The sequence below is a fragment of the Dama dama genome, chromosome 23 (assembly GCF_033118175.1).
Source record: "Dama dama isolate Ldn47 chromosome 23, ASM3311817v1, whole genome shotgun sequence".
NCBI classification, from domain to species: Eukaryota; Metazoa; Chordata; class Mammalia; order Artiodactyla; family Cervidae; genus Dama; species Dama dama.
The window spans coordinates 26,188,179-26,202,481 of NC_083703.1; the positions used below are offsets into that span (position 1 = coordinate 26,188,179).

At 43.8% G+C, this 14,303-nt stretch overlaps 1 protein-coding gene and 1 non-coding gene across 13 annotated transcripts in view; one reads left to right on the forward strand and one right to left on the reverse strand.

The window, feature by feature from the left end:
• The window catches only part of KIAA1217 (KIAA1217 ortholog), a 440,539-nt gene that overhangs the window by 177,553 nt on the left and 248,683 nt on the right, over positions 1-14,303 (forward strand). The window lies entirely within an intron of this gene.
• TRNAE-UUC (transfer RNA glutamic acid (anticodon UUC)) lies at positions 6,000-6,072 on the reverse strand. Its single transcript has one exon. It is a non-coding gene; the product is annotated as a tRNA-Glu (tRNA).

Here is a 14,303-nt window from a genome sequence, read left to right on the forward strand (position 1 = left end):
TTCCTCCCATTTCTGCTTGGCATGTGGGGACACTTGTAAAGCAGTCTTCGGGGACAGTGACATTTCTGTACCCATCCACTCATGAACTTTTATCAGAAGTATGTTTTTGGTCAAACTGCAGTGTTTATGTACTACCACAGGATTAATATTAACCCATTTCATCTTGCTTTCCTATCCCCCATTTGAAAAAGAGTTCTACAAAGGATCATACATCCTTGCAGATTTTTTAAAATTAGGAGCTATGACTAAAATACAAGGGATTCTCAGAGTCTTAAGATTGAAGACTTTAGGTTCATCTGCTGCAGGTGAAATTCTCTGTAGATACACGGGGCTTTAGGTGAATCTTAGTTAACATGTGTCCCTGTGTCTGTGGCCCACATTTATATCCCAAAGTCTAATGAAGTGACGTTGGAGGGGTTTTGTCTAGTGGCTCAGGCATTCAGTAGTATTTGAAACACTTTGTCCAGGTTTGTCATGGACATATGCGTTGATGAGACCTCTGCTGCTGCTGCTGCTAAGTCGCTTCAGTCGTGTCCGACTCTGTGCGACCCCATAGACGGCAGCGCACCAGGCTCCTCTGTCCCTGGGATTCTCCAGGCAAGAACACTGGAATGGGCTGCCATTTCCTTCTCCGACGAGACCTCTGGCTCTTGTCTAATCAGGAAGGGCTCATGGGAGAATTAAGGGAGGCACGTGTGAGAATGAAACTATAAAAGGGATTATTATGATGCTATGGGAAAAAAAAGAAAAAAACCAAAGGATTGAGCTGATGTAGTTTAGAATGAAGGCTAAATGAGCACAACAGTTTGCTGTGGAAATTGGTTAACTGATGGAAAACTCCAGAATCTGGGCCCAGGAAGCACTGTATTGGATCCATTTGGACCAATAACCCGGAGCTCTGTATCACCCATGTATTCCTCCAGCCGCACACTCTGCCCATCCAAGTTCACTTTCCTCTACCCTGGCGGCTCAGGCTGGTCAAGCCAACTTTCCCCAAGACCTTGTGGTTCTGGGGCCAGAGGAAGTCAAAGATGTTTGTTCCACAAACTGTGACCAGATTAGGGGGAAGGGTGGGAAGGCAGTGGGTGTCTGTATAGTGCATCTAGAGTTAAACGTACTCTGTTAACTTTTTAAACCCTGGTGGAATTTGTCCCAGACTGTTCATGGTGGGCTGCTTATCTATTGCAGAATTACACGTGCTGACTCCAAAAATGAGGAAACTGTTCACATTGCTCTGTCTCACTAATAAGGAAGAACTCCCAGGTTGTGGTTGAGGTGGACTGTTTGACGAGATCCAAGTCTGAGTCAAGTTAAAATTTAGGGTGTTGCTTTCTGGGTGGGGAGTCACTGCCTTATTGTGACCACTTCTGGAAGGTCTTCACTGAGAGTGAGGAGGGGATACAGGGCATCTTTGGGTTTAAGAAGAAACAAACAAAAAAGCTGGTCTAGGGGCTTCCCTGATGATCCAATGGTTAAATCTCCACATTTCCACTGCAGGGGGCACAGATTTGATCCCTGGTCAGGAAGATCACCTGGAGAAGGGACTGGTAATCCACTCCAGTGTTCTTGCTTGGAGAATCCATGGACAGACCCTGGGGTCACAGAGTCAGACAGGACTGGGCGACTTTCACTCGCTCACCAGAAGTACACAGACATCTAGGATTTAGTTGCAGCAGCCTATGAGCCAGAAATCTGACTTCTGCTTGCTGCTAGTTGCACTTCTAGATACATCTAAATGTAAGCTCAGAAAGTGTTTTTTAACCTTGGTAGCTAAATTAACTGTCTTGCCTTCTCTGCCGTGAACTTAACCACCCATCTCCCTGCCTTTTTCTCCCCTCCCTCTCATGCATCAGAAGAAAGCACCCGACATCTTTCATGGTACACCGAGGAAATGACACAAATGCTCAGGGACTCTTCTCCTAACTTGTCACCAGGTGTGTTTATTGGGCTTCCAGCCGTCAGGATTAGAGGGGCTCAGCTTAAAAATTTCCATTGTGGATCTCCAACCCAAGCATGAGCTGTGGGGCTTCAGGGTTCAGGATGTCTTGTGAGTGAGCTTCAACCTCTGAAGTTCCCCCTGTTATCTGCTCTTCCATCAACTGCATTATCAACAGTGTTTTCAATTAATAGCTTCTCTCTACCGGAAGTTTATCTGCCAGAGTCACCTTGGTGCCCATGAATGAAACTCACATCTGGGACAGAGAAGACCATGCAGGGGCTATTTAAGTAGCATTGCTAGCACCTGGCATGGGTGTCCCCACAGCTGTCCTTGCTGAAGTCCCCTCCCCACAAGTGGGGAGGCAGTTGGACAGCCCACCTTGGGGCTTCATTTCTGCTAGTTTGGTCCAGACAGTTTCCCCCTATTTCATGTACATTTCACACTTTCCCTCCACTAGTTTGCATCCATTAAAGTTCTTAGTGCAATTGTCTACTTAGATAAAGATTTCTTGTAATAGTCAAAGAGTCCATTTTTTAAAAAAAATGTCAGTGAGATGGAGACTGAACACTGATATGACACATTTTCTGTTATCGAGGGGTGTGTCATTTGTTGCTTCCATTAGGCAAATTAATGGCAGTTAGGTACTCTCACGCTGAGGAGAAGAGAGACAACTGAATATATATATTTTGTAAACAGAAGTGTAGTCAGTGTATCAGTCTCCTTAACAGAATATGGTTCTGCTGCCCTGTACAATTCTGCAAACTTCTTCAGAGCAAAATTATTCTTTAGAAGAATGCAAACTTAATCAGGATTCAGAAAGGAACATGGAAACCTTTAAGATATCTGTTCAGTCTGCTGCACATCTCAGAGGTTTCTGCTGTGTCTTGCTGAGAGAGGAAAAGAGTCAGTGATCAGAAACTTTAAGATCCAAAAGGTAAACACAGTTTGGGCATTGTCCACATTGTTGTTTAGTCGCTAAGTCAAGTCGTGTCCAACTCTTTTGCGACCCCATTGTCTGTAGCCTGCCAGGCTCCTCTGGCCATGGGATTATCCAGGCAAGAATACTGGTGTGGGTTGTTGTTTCCTTTGCCAGGGGATCTTCCCGACCCAGGGATTGAATCCAAGTCTCCTGCATTGGCAGGCAGATTCTTTACCGCTGAGCCACCAGGGAAGCCCCCATTATCAGAGTGTTAAATCACAAGACTGAGCCAAATAATGTGGTAATTGGGGGATTTCAAGTTATAATATTTTCCACCTTGGAACAACCTTGAATCCTCCCACTCTGTAAATTAATGTTTTGGAGGCAGCCTCTTACTCTTTTTCAAAGCCAGACCCTTTTCTCTGGAAATACATCTCTTTCTCAGGTGACCTAAAACTGACACAGAGCCAGGCATTGGAGTCAGGGAAAATGTGGTTAATCACACTGCGTGCACCTCTTCTGAGGATGAAAAATGGCCGAATATTTTGTGTTAGGTGGGACGTTATTCGTTAACAGCAAACTTAAATCTTAAGTCTCTGGGGGGGAAAATGACAGCATTTCTTAGTTATTTCTAATGTAACACAGGACCGAGTGCTCCAAGAGCATCGTCTTATAACTTTTAATTCACGTATCTATTTTTCCCAAACCTTTTAAGAAATGCTTGTAACTTTGCTTGTCAGATTGCGAGAAGGTAGATCATTATTCAAAGGAAAGCCTGATATAGGAAATGCAGATATAAACAGCTCAGCAATTTTTTTCTTTTCAAAGATTTATGACCGTCTCTATTTCAGACCTTACTTAACGTTCTCATGACCATTTCAGTAGCCTCTTCTGTGGTCCAGAGCCTCTGTTTCTCTTCCTGCACCTCTTCATCCATCCCTCCCACTGCTCTGTAGATCATTGTCTTAAGCTCAGCTCTAGATTTCCTGACTGAGTGTCCTGGGTCTTTCCCAGTCTTCTCTTAAGCTAGCTTCCCAACCCCGGGTTCCACCATTTTATTCACACCTCCTGTAGTCATTCCCTCCCAACAGGGAAGGGACCTCTCATCTCCTAACTCACCTCCTTCCTCACGCCACACTTCTTGATGCTGTCTCTTGGTTAGACTTGGTCTCTCTGCCAACCCTGTCTTCCTTGTGGCTACATGCCCAAGCTTATGTCTACTAAGAAACCAGCCTAAGTGCCACCTTGCTCACCATCTCTACTGAGATACCCAACTGCCCCTGAGAATCATCCTTCCACTTTTCTTTACAAAAAATATTATGTATTTACTTGGCTGCACCAGATCTTAGTTGCAGCATGAGAAATCTTTGCTCTTCATTGTGGCATGCAGGATCTTCAGTTGCAGCATGTGGGGTCTAGTTCCCTGACCAGGGATAGAACCCAGGCCCCCTGCCTTGGGAGCTTGGAGTCTTAGCTCCTGGACCACCAGGGAAATCCCCCTCCCTGCTATTTGACTTTAAATAGCACTTTATCTGCTGTATGGTGCTTAGAGTAGGTAGCTCTTCTGTTTACTTGGAAGGTATTTGTGTGTATACATATGTATACCTGTCTCCTGACCTAAGAAGTTCTCTGAAGGCAGGGTCCCTGTTTAATTTAATTACTTGATTCCCTAAAGTACCTTGTTACTCAAAATGTGGTCTGCTGACCAGCAGCGTCAACCACACCTGGGAGCCTCTTCAAAGTCCAGGCTCTTAGTCCTCATCCCAAATCCAATGAGCCCAATTTTGACGTGCCCCGCCCCTCCGCGCCATGATTATAGCACACATAAAGTGTCAAGTTCTGCTCTGTTAGATTGCACAGACCCTGGTGTGAAGCAGGGATAGTTGTTAATGACTGAGTGGCATTAAAAGCTGAGGCTGTTCTATTGGCTTATGGAAAGATGACCTCATAATCAAGTATCGAAAATGTCACCCAGCAGACGTCATTTTTCTGTGACCATTTTTAGTCTTAAGTCATGGGGACCCTCTTTTCTTAAAATCTTTGATTTGTTCCTTGCAGGTCACTTTGGTAGTTGTTTGGGTTTTTTGTTTTATTATTTTAAAAAATCCCCTTTTAGGGCAGTAGTGAGTGGCCTTAGGTAGATGAGTATAGAAAGAAAGTTTACTAAGTGGGTCTAAATATAGATTATGTGCAAAAAATAATTGCTCACATCTGGAAATAAGCACCCATATGGTGTGTATCGTGGTGTCATCCTGGCAGCTATTTCTTCAGGAGCAAGTCAGGAACAGCCAGAGTCCAAGGGGCTGTTCTCTGTCACTGTGTCAAAAACTGAGTGATCCTTATCACACATATTTTCTGATAACCATGGGAGGAGATAGATGACAGTACAATACATTGGGATTTGTAAAGCACTGAAGAATGTGATATTGAAGTATCCTTAGCTGCCTGGGGACCCATGAAGATCTGGGAGAAAGTTGTGAAGTAAGGAGGAATATTGTCTACGGCGTAGAGCAGTGGAAAGCACCACCCGCTGTGCCATACTGCTCGTCACAGCTACCAGGGGGGTCATCTGCGTGAGCACCAGCCAGCAACGCTAGATGCCCTGCGGCGCCTGGAGTGTCTCACGCTGTGAGAGTTGAGCCCTGTAAGGCCATGACTTCAGAATATACCAGCCAGACATTATGGGAGGGTGGTGAAATAGTGTTTATATCACTAAAATCTAAACCTATTTTATATAATTTTTAAATTTTGTATTTTATGTTTCATATAAATAAATATTTTTATGTAAAATGTTTATATATTTATACATATAAAGCATTATATATTTGTATCATATGTATACAAAAAGCACTTTAAATACTTGTTGAATTTTCCAGAAATGCAGCCACTATTTAAAACAAAAAAAGAATTCAGAAAAAAAAGAAATGCAATGACTATATTAATCGAGAGGATATTATTCTTTGTTTTATTTAGAACTTTATTATATGTTTATTTCAGAAAGATCATGTCACTGCTCCTATCAGTCTGCATGGGTAGCTATTGAGTTGATACTGGTCTCATGTAGAGGGGCCAGCATCCTCTTTCTATTTTTTTTTTTAATTTATTATTTTAGTTTTGGTCACATGGCATGTGGGATCCTAATTCCTTGACCAGGAATCGAACCTGTGTCCCCTGCATTGAAAGTACAGAGTCTTAACCACTGGACCACCAGGGAAGTCCCACCTCCTGCTTCTGCCTTCCGCTGAGGCAGTTGTACTTGAGCATTTACATATTGAAGTGTATCTGATTTGTTATAAATTTCTCTTTTATGTCTTCTTTATGTAATTAGGATATTATGTTGATTTTTTGAAAATGTATGTGACTAGGCAAGTTTTTTTATTAATTATATCTCTGGATATAAAAAGAGGTATGATAGATTTGAGAACCTGCCTGACAAAGACAGCTCATTAGCTCTCGTCTAGAGATGATAAAGGCTCCGTCAGAGTGAGCGAGTAGGAAGAGTCAGCGCCCACAGAGAAGCAGGGTTTGGGGTGCTGCGTGGAAAGCATGTGTTGGGAAGAAAAGACAGAGCTTGGGCTCGGAGGTGCCCTAGTTTGAGTGCCATGCCATTCCCTGCCTCTTAATGCTGGGTGGCCTTGGTCACCCTCCAGAAGCTCAGGCTTCTGGGTATCCTTACAGGGTCAAGAGTGAATATTAGAGATAATGACGTTAAAGAACCTGGCAGAGAGATATAAAGATGTTAAAAATTGTAGATAATATGTATAATAATCCCAATGTCATGTTACCGAGTCCAAGCTTGCTCTGCTCTCCACACAATAGGCCAGTGAATCGGAGAGACTAAGTGTTGAGGCAAGGAAGAGGCTTTAATCAGGGAGCCAGCAGACAGAGAAGATGGCAGGCTAGTACCTCAAAATAACCATCTTATTGGAGTCTGGATGCCAGGTTCTTTTACAGATCAGAGAGAAAGAAAAAAGTGAAAGTGAAAGTCATTCAGTCGTGTCCAACTCTTTGCAACCCCATGGGCTGTGAATTCTTCAGGCCAGAATATGAGTGAGTAGCCGTTCCCTTCTACAGGGGATCAAACCCAGGTCTCCCTCATTGCAGGCAGATTCTTTACCAGCTAAGCCACCAGGGAAGCCCAACAATACTGGAGTGAAGTAGCCTATCCTGTCTCCAGAGGATCTTCCTGACCCAAGAATCGAACCAGGATCTCCTGCATTGAAGGTGGATTCTTTACCAGCTGAGCTACCGGGGAAGCGAGAGAACTAAAAACAATGAGGAGCTAAAGTCAGAAGGTAGAATAGAGAGGGAGAGGCATAGTGGGGAAGTAAAGTGAAAGGGTCTTCAGTCTGGCAAAAACATCTCCAAGAGAAATGTCCAACCTTCAGAAGAGGTGTGGTAATCTCTTCTATTCACAGGTGGGCAGGGACAAATCATCTCTCCCTGAACTAAACAAAGACACTTTAGTTTACAGTCAAGCAGAGGGGCAGGGTCCTCCAGGTAAGCCATTGAGTATGATTATAATAATAAAAGGCAATGAAAAGCAAGTCAAAGAAATAGTTTCCAACGTGGAGTCAGAATTGGTTTTCTCCCTGCAACAATGTGACTCGGAAAATGGCAAATAGATAAGGGACAACACTGGCTTCCACCGAGTTTGGCTGAGCTTTCTGTGATTCTCCAGGGCTGGATTGGGTCAAGACTCCAAAATCTGGGATTTTAAGTTATTTCGACACCCATACTCAGCTGCAGGTAAAACTCCCGACTTGAACCACACTGTCCTTCTGAATACTTCTGGACTCTTTTCTCCCCAAAGGGACCCTTCTATGAAATTCCACCAAACATCTATACTCCCTAGGGTCTCTCTGGCAAATCCGTGACTTTCCTGTGGCAGCTTAAGCGTCTTTGACACATGTTCATTGTTTCTGTCTTTAGTAGTCACTACAATTTTTTGAAGGAAGAGGAGATGAGAAAAGGTATTTCCCCAGGCACTGTCTTCCTCTTGATCCCCCTCACTCTTCCCAGAGCCACGTGGTGCCCAGTTCTGTCTGCAGCGCCAGGGCCTTTCTCTCTGGATTCCATCTGTCAGCTCCTTGTTATTGTCGTTCAGTCGCTAAGTCCTGTCTGACTCTCTGCAACCCCGTGAACTATAGCACACCAGGCTTCCCTGTCCTTCACTATTGCTTGGAGTTTGCTCAAACTCATGTCCATTGAATCGTTGATGCTATCGAACCATCTCATCCTAGAATTAAGTCTCCCTCCACTCAACTTCCCTCCTGCATCAAGCCATTCCTGTTTTCCTTCTCTTTGTGCCCTCAGAACCCTGGCAAGATTGGATCCAGCAACAGCTTTACCTATAGATTCTTTCCTAGTTTATTTCATTTCAGATACAAGAAGAACGGACTTCCTGTGGCCCAGATCTTTTTTAATAAAGAGTGGTTTTACTTTTACTTTAGAGATCACCACATGTGCATGCTCAGTCGTGTTCAGGTCTTGCAACCCCCATGGACTGTAGTGCTCCTCTGTCCATGGGATTTTCCAGGCGAGAGTACTGGAGTACATTGCCATTTCCTACTCCAGGGGATCTTCCTGACCCAGGAATCAAACCCACCCCTCCTGCAAAATACTGGAGTGGGTAACCTATTCCTTCTCCAGGGGATCTTCCAACCCAGGAATCTAACTAGAGTCTCCTGCTTTGCAGGCTGATTCTTTACCACTGAGCCACTTGGGGAATCACTAAGACTATGCTAATAGGGATGTTTTGCTGCCTATTCCCCTCCTCCACCATGTACTGGGCTGGGGCAGGATTAATGGAGACAATGTGAGTAACTATTTTTCATTAAAATTTCTTTTAAGTGTTAGTAAGGAAAGGAATCCCCTACTTTGTGTTGCAAAGAGTTGGCTGCTTAGTCAGTTCACTTTGGGAGGAATAATTTCAATTTCTTTTGAAAGTTAAATGTTAATCCTTAGAAAAGTGACCACTTGGCCCTTGAGTCTATTCTGACGTTTATGACCTGCTTATTTTTCCCTTCTTCACCTCTTGATTCTCTTGTAACAATGTTTTCACACAGGTTCCTTCTGATCATGTGTTTGTCAGGATTGGCTTTGGCTAAGTGTGATATAAATATATCCCTCTCCAGTCCTGTTACCAAGGCTGGTCTTAGCAATTCATGCCTGGTTCCTTTAACCCTTGTCTGCATCTTGGGCAGTATCTACCTTCTTAATGCTGCTTCTAAGCTTTGGCATCTCAGTAAAATTCAGTGCATCTGGGGCAGATAATACCCTCCACTCTGACATTTCTCTTTGGTCTTGGCATATTAAAGTTAGACCCAGGTCATTATTTTTGTATCAGTGACATTTTCATAATGAACTAAAAAATGAAGTGTTAAGGACACCCCCAAAAAGCCTTAAAAATGACTAGAACATTTCCTGAAGCAGTTAATATTAAGGGTATTAACCTTTTACATCTCCTTTTTAAAAAATATAAATTGATTATAAAGCATATTGAAAGTCACTTCAAACCAAGGTCTTCAGTATCTGAAAAATTGGCATTTAATTGCAGTCTGCACCAGATAGCCACAATCATGCCCAGCTCCGCCCTTAGTGTTGCAAACATCTTCCGCTTCAAATCTCAAAGAGTCCTAGGTCTTCTCTCTGCGCATGCGTGCATGCTAAGTCGCTTCAGTCATGTCTGACTCTTTGTGACTTTATGGACAATAATCCTCCCAGGCTCCTTTGTCCATGGGATTCTCCAGGTTACCTCTCCCCAAAGTCCAGCTGTTTCCACATGCTGAACCTAGCTAGGTTCACGATCACTCTAGGTGGAAAGTAGTTTGCCCTTTTCTGAATTACACGAAGTCTTTTGCTTACAAAAATGGCAGCAAAGCTTCCACGTTCAGTCTTTTATATTCATGCTCTGTCATCCCGAATGTTATACATTAGAGACTCCATGAGAGCAGGCGATGACCAGTTGCTGTTTTGCTCTCCTGTGTCTAACATGATCCTTGTCAGTCACTACACAGTGTGCTTTGAGTGGGGAATCAAGTAGGCTTCGCTTCTGCACTAGCTCTTCACAGAGTTGCATGCAAATTGACTTTTTAAAATGGAATCCTACAGAGAGAGAAGGGCATTGTTTTAACAGAAACTTTCAGAGAAGGCAAATGACTCTTTTTTTAGTATAGAGTATCTACCTAAATGAACTACCTTTGATCTGGCATTTCATTTCTTACGTGCATGTCTTCTTCTCTTATGCCCTTTCATTTATTCAGCCTGTATTTAATAAGGGCCTGTCACGTCCTGCGGTACAGGTGTGCAAGCACAGTAGTAAAGGGGACAAAGGACCCACCCTCTTAGCGCTAACTTTTCAGAGAAGAGGGGCAGGCAGTACAGGTCTAAGAAATGGCATGTGGTGGAAGGGCTATGTAGAAAAGTAAGGTGAGATAAGAGAAATGGAGAGACATGGGGCGCTTTTTAAGTTTTTAAATTTATTTTTATGCTTTTTGGCGGTGTTGCATGGCATGTGGGATCTTAGTTCTCCCCTCCAGGGATGGATCCCATGCCTCCTGCAGTGCAAGTGTGGAGTCTTAACCACTGGACTGCCAGGGAATTCCCGGGTGCTTTTTATAGAGAAGGAGTTTTGAATGAAGGGGTAGTCTGAGCAGAGTCCAAGGAGGAAGGAGGGCAGGAAGCCATCAGGAGGATACTGGGTTAGAGGAAGAACCCTGGCAGAGGAAACAGCAGCGGGGCGGGGTCTGAGTTCTCTGTGGCTGATGTGGCTAGGGGAAGGGTGTGGCTAGGGGAGGGGTGTTGGGGACGGGTCTAAAGACAGACCTGGACAAAGTCAGTAGTTAAGCAGCCGTGGTAAAGACTTGAATTTTAGTTGAGATGTCTGGACATTTGGCTACCTCATGCGAAGAGTTGACTCATTGGAAAAGACCCTGATGCTGGGAGGGATTGGGGGCAGGAGGAGAAGGGGACAACAGAGGATGAGATGGCTGGATGGCATCACCAACTCGATGGACATGAGTTTGAGTGAATTCCGGGAGTTGGTGATGGACAGGGAGGTCTGGCGTACTGTGATTCATGGGGTCGCAAAGAGTTGGACACGACTGAGCAGCTGAACTGAACTGAACTGAACTGGACATTTGGAGGACCTACATACTTTTTTTTTTTTTTTTTAAGATTGAGTTTGACCCCCTGGAGAGTAACCTGTAGAAGCAGGAAGACCCACAAGGAGGCTTCTGAATAGGAGAGGACATGGGCTATGACTGAGGTGTGGCTTGAGGGATGAGAAGCAGTCAGATCCTGGTTCTTAGAGGTGATGAGATTTACTTTTGGTCTGACTGTAGAGGCCCATCAGAGGGAGGGAAGTCAAGAGTCATCACAAACAAGGTCTGGTTTTCTTAGCAGCTGCAAGATTCCTGTTTTCAGTGAGTGACCTGGGGAAGGTCTTAGGAGGATCGAATTTGAAGGACAAACCCAAACTGGGTGTTAGATGCACTATGTTTGAAGTGCCTGGTGGTCATCCCAGACTGTTGGCTTCAAGTCTTCCAACACTGTGGGTCCTGGGAGTCAAGGTCACGTGTTTGTCTTGGTTGTCTTGTGTTCTCCACTTAATCTGAGAAGTTCTCACTCACAGAACCCCTGACACTTGTGTTTGAGTTAATGGAATGTGCATACATGGGAGTTTCGGGAAGTGGCCTGTGGGTTAACTTGCATTTTCATCTCCTTTTTCATCATCATCTGTAAAAGCAGAGAAGAGACAGTTGGGAAAAAATGCTGTATGAAACTTGCTGGAAATGGGTAGAACTTGAAATGATGCTGACAAGAGGTTTAGAAATACAAAATAGAGAGGACTCAGACCAAATATAAGTCAATTAGCATAAATCACCCATCTCTGATTTCCATGCCTGTCTTTCCCCTAGTTGGCTGACTCAACAGCTGCTTCTGTGACTACAGCTGTGTAATTCCTCCACATTTCCTTTTTGCACGGATAAAGTATTCCAGTTTGTCATTGCTTCATCATTTGTTATTTTATATTAGGTTCTTGTGTTTTATTTTTTGGGCCTGACCATATGGTTAAGAAAATCACCCAACTGTTTTCCATTCTGTTGAACTGTTCTGTTTTCACTTGGGGTTGGGTTTTAGGTCCACTTGGGGTTTTATTTTCCTTTGGGGTTCTCCAGGCTGGGAAATGCTTCTCTTGGTAAACTTCCTTATTTCTGGTTTAAACTTGCATGGCAGTGTGGGAATTAGAGAAAACCCTCACCAGCAGAGGGAAACGCAAGGTGAGGTCAGGTGCCTAGTTTGTTACGGCTGCAATGTAAGCTTCATGGGGCGTGTGAAGAACAAGTGACAAGCAGGTGATAAAGGCCATTATGGGCCATGCTAAGGAGCACAGAAAACAAGGAATTTCAGGAGCTTAGAGTCTGGAAGTGCTGTGATGAGATTTGTATTTTAGTGCAGCTACTTGGACTGCCTTAGGAAGAGCAAATGGGAGGTGAGGGTGACTGGTCTGTAGGTTCTTGGTGATGGAAGGCAAAAAAGGATGGAAGTCTTAGAAAGTTCTTAGACGCAGTCCGTACTAAATCAGTTTTTATAAAATAAAATTAAACAGTAGAAACATTTGTGATGGGCAGGGGACCACCACATTAGAGAGACATCTTACATGTAGGATGATTACATCTACTTGGATGAGTGGTGATGCCATTCCAGGAAGGAGAGCAGGTGGGATTACGGGGAGATTGACTGGATGCTATAGTTCTGCCTGGACATGCATGTGGAGCCCATGGAGCATCCACTAGGCAGCTGGAAATATAGCTCTGGGGCTCAGCAGAGACTGTGCTCTGGAAGGACATGTTTGGGACATGTTTAAAAGTCTTCAACATCTAGATGGGAAAGAAAGAGATCATTCCAAAAAAGAAAATAAAGCACAGAGAATATTATACCAGTGGTCCTAGTCTAATGATGAAATAAAAAAAAATTATCTCCAAATTCTAGTTGATATACTCTCTTACTCAACAGTCAAAAAACTAAGATCATGGCATCCAGTCCCATCACTTCATGGCAAATAGATAGGGAAACAATGGAAACAGTGATAGACTTCATTTTATTGGGCTCCGAAGTCATTGCGGATGGTGACTGCAGCCGTGAAATTAAAAGATGCTTACTCCTTGGAAGAAAAGCTATGACTAACCTAGAGAGCGTATTAAAAAGCAGAGAAATCACTTTGCTGACACCTGATGAGAAGAGCCGACTCATTGGAAAAGACCCTGATGCTGGGAAAGATTGAAGGCAGGAGGAGAAGTGCGTAACAATGGATGAGATGGTTAGATAGCATCACCGACTCAATGGCGATGAATTTGTGCAAACTCCAGGAGATAGTGAAGGACAGGGAAGCCTGGCGTGCTGCGGTTCATGAGGTCACAAAGAGTTGGACAAGAATGAGTGAACAACAGTAATCTCATATAAGATTTTCTTAAAAAACTTTTTTTTTACTCTGGCTAACCAACTGATACCTATCCTAGGAAAGCAATACCTGGTTTTTGTTTGTTTGTTTGTTTTAAGAATAGCAGCTACTTGATCATCCTTCAAACAGTGCTAGGTGGTATCAGTGTCAGCATTAATAAAGTGCCCTTTCTACTGTGAAGACCCACCACAACCCACCTGGAAGTTCAGTCTTCATAGATGGTCACTACATAATTTGACTTCCCCAATGCACTGGTAATTTGCGGCTTTGGGTATGGCTGTTCCATTCTTGCTATTTCACAACCCTCAGTGGCACTTGAGCCTTCTGGAATCTTAAGGAGTTGAAATAGAGAAGCATTTTGCCCCCAGGCTGAATGCCTCAATAAAAAACTGAACAGCCTCCTCTTTTCAGCGATGTGGATTCCCCAAAAGATAATAATGGAAGAGTAAGAAACGCCTACATCTGTGAATTCTCTCCCAAACTCCAGGTCCTTAGCCTGGTGTTTAAAACCACCTCTCTGGCCACTCGGGGTGTCTTAGTGACTAGCCGGCAGTGATGTCCTTCAGCAGGAGTGATTCTCTGAAGCTGTAACATACTTTGGGACAGGCTGGACACATACTGCATCCATGCCTGGGAAACAGTGCTTTCAGCAGCAGTGTCTTCCAAGTGATAAAAATAACTTCGCTTTGGTCAGTAGCCCTGAAGCCAGGTGTACTGTTTCACTTCCTGTTCCCTGTTGGGTCCTGCAAAGGGACATCTTGTCTTCCACAGTTTGGAATGTGACATTTCTGGTCTCGCCACTTTAACTGCCTAATGTCTAGCTGTCTGTTCTCCTCTTGTTGTGTATTTTGAGAGTCCTCTCCTCTTGAACCTTTGCATTTTAGCTCCTCATGTCTACTGCTCATACCTACAGGGAGAGATTGATAGCTCCCTGCTAGGCACTCGCTAACACAGATGTTTATATTTTGATTTCTGTTGTG